This window comes from Hipposideros armiger, unplaced genomic scaffold (assembly GCF_001890085.2).
Source record: "Hipposideros armiger isolate ML-2016 unplaced genomic scaffold, ASM189008v1 scaffold_139, whole genome shotgun sequence".
Classification (NCBI taxonomy): Eukaryota; Metazoa; Chordata; class Mammalia; order Chiroptera; family Hipposideridae; genus Hipposideros; species Hipposideros armiger.
Window position 1 is genome coordinate 2,342,501 of NW_017731489.1, and position 3,099 is coordinate 2,345,599.

The following is a 3,099-nucleotide window of genomic DNA, read 5'->3' on the forward strand; positions in this document are numbered from 1 at the left end:
TAACAGTTCTTTATTAAGGAGCCAGTTTGCCAGCCTGGCTCTCCCCTTGAGCGTCTCTTCCCTCCCTGTCCTCCTCCAGGCTCTGCACCTAGAGACCAGCTTTATGTGCACAGGTGTTACAATAAAATCTGTCATTAGAAAGATTCCCTTCATGCTCCCCAAGCACATGGTAGGGCACATTGGTAATTATGTGTGTTGTGTGGAGCGTGAGGCATGATGCAAATAAAATTGCCGTCAACTTGATAGGAGTGAGGGTAAGCATGGAGATTACCCATGACTGTAATGGCTTCCAAACACAACTGGACCACCTTTCTTTTGATCCTGAACTACAGCAACAAGCTAACATGGATCTTTGATCCTTTTCCAGTGTCTAGAGAAATTCTGAGGTCTCCAAGCTGGGATAGTAGATCCTCATCAAGACTTCTGACTTTAGGAAATTGTTTAATCTCATTTTTCAGTGGCTGCGGCTTTGAGGCAGCTGTGACTGAAAGGTCCCAAGTGCTGTTGAAAACAGCTCATCAGCTCAGAACAAAGCCGATTATGTAAATCGTGCATTAAGATGCAGCTCCAATTTAATTTTACTCTGTAAATAAATATCCCATTAACATCCATCTGTTGAAAGTCAGGTAAGACATCCTCCAAGACTATAAGGCTAGGGCCCCAGTGAATACTACATAAATGCTGACAGGGGAGGGATTAGGACATCCAAGTTCACTATGGAGAACTTTATTTTTTTCTTTAAATGGCAAGTCAGCTATAAACTCATTTTTGAGCAAGAAGAAGCCCTGATTGGCCGAGAAAAACACTGCCTCTATTTCTGGTCCTGCTCTTTTGAGAGCACAGGAAAGCTTTCTCTGATTGCTGTCTCAGAGATCAATAATAATTATGGCTCATGGATTCCCTCCCAAAATAAAAACATTTCAGCTGATGAGAAGTGAACACTAAATTAGTACCAGCTCGCTTTGCTGCAGGGCAATTTACCCAGCCAAAAATGCCACCTGTGGGAACTGACTTCGCCGAATTAGGCACAGCTTCCATCTCAGAGTAGGTGGTGGTGGAAAATCCCACCTCACCTCCGGAACCGGAACCGGAACCGGCGGCGGGATTGCAGGGATCGGGATTGCAGGCCGCCTCCAGGGAGCTGCCCTCTTCCATCAGTGTCAGCTCCATAACTACCCATAGGCCTTGAGCTCTAGGGGAAGCTTTTGATGCTTCCACGGTAGCCTATTAATATCAGGTGCTCCTAGGGGCGTAATGCTCCACCGTTACCTGCTAACGATTCGGCGGGAATGAATTGCCAGCCAGCTACCCTAACAATAGCTAAGAACCTGCCATGTTTCTGGATGGTGGTGTACTTCTGTGCTGCTGCTGCTGGTGGTGGCATGGGAAAGAACTGAGGATTGGGGTTAGCGCAGGCCTGGGAGGGTCCAGAAAAGACCCATGCTGGGTGACACACTCTCACCCCCAAAGCACTGTTTTGCAAACTGTTGGTCACTTTTCCTGTAAAAGTGACATTATAGCTGACTAGGGGCATCCCTGGGGGTGTGAAGCGGAGACTCTTCAACCAAGACTACTAGGCCCAAGGCCACCAATGCAAACAGTGCTTTTGTGCATATTGCAAAAAGAAAACCCTTCTGAACAGAAACATTTTTTAAAAATTTTTTATTGTGAAATACACATTTTTTTAGAATTAGTTTCAGCTGTACAACACAGTGCAATAGTTATACTTTTTACTCCTCGAGGTGACAGCCCTCCTCCCCCAATCCGCTGCCCCACTTCACCCCCAATATCATACACATCTATTACAATTCCCTTGACTCCACTCCCACACTATACTCCATGTCCCATGACTATATATATATATTCACTTATAGTTGACGTACAGTATTATACAACATCAGCTTCAGGTGTACATGCAGTGATCAAGACGCATCCATGATGTGGTCTCCCTAGCAAGACATGTGACTACCTGACACCCTACAAAATATTTACAGCATTATTAATTATATTCCTCGAACTGTCTTTCATGTCCCTGTGGCAATATTGTAGTTACCTATTTATGCTGTCTAATCCCTTCCCTTTCTCCCTCATCTCCACCCGCCTCCCAACTAGCTACCATGAATTGTTCCTCTATATCTCTGAGATCATTTCTGTTTACTTTTCTCCTTCATTCAGTTTTTTAGATTCCACATATAAGTGAAATCAAAGTGAAAGTGAAATATAAGTGAAAGACAAATGGTATTTGTCTTTCTCTGACTGACTTATTTCACTTAACATAATGTTCTCTAAGTCCATCCATATCATCTCAAATGGTACGATTTCCTTCTTCTTTATAGCTGAGTAATACTCCATTGTATAAATGTACCACAGTTTCTTAATCCAGTCATCTACTGATGGGCATTTCGGTTGTTTCCAAGTCTTGGCTATTGTGAATAGCGCTGCAATAAACATAGGGGTACATATATTTTTTGAATTAGCATCTTGGGTTTCTCTGGATAGATACCCAAGAGTGGAATTGCTGGGTCATACGGTCGTTCAAAAACATTTTTTAAAGGCAGCCCTTCTTCCCAGCTGATGAAGCCCCGAGTCAAGGCCCATGGATTCAGGAGAAGCAGGTACATCTCTCCCATCCTCTTCTCTCTAAAGTGTGCCCCTTCCTCGGGTGTGAGGCCACGACCTCTACCCCACCTGTTGTACCACAGGGACTGGGGCTGAAGCTAACTCCTCCTCTTTTCTTCTTCCTGTCTTGAAGGTGGACATGATGTTGGAGCTAAAGCAGCCATTTTATAACCTTGAGGCAACATGCCAACTTGCTTAGGAAGGCAGAAGCAAAGATGGGGGGAGCCTGGGTCCTTACCGACATTGTTGAATCACCACGCTAGCCCTGGACTGACTAACCCTGAGCTCCTTGTTATATGAAAAATAGAAATCTCTATTTTAAACCACTGCTAATTAAATATTCCATTATAGCCAAAACACCAGTAATGGTGGCAGGGAATGAGGGAGGTGGTGGGTAGGTGAATGGTAGAGGAGTCTAGGTTTCTGATTCTTGGCAAGCTCATCTGTAGAGACACCACTCATACCTCCCTTCAGCAGGAC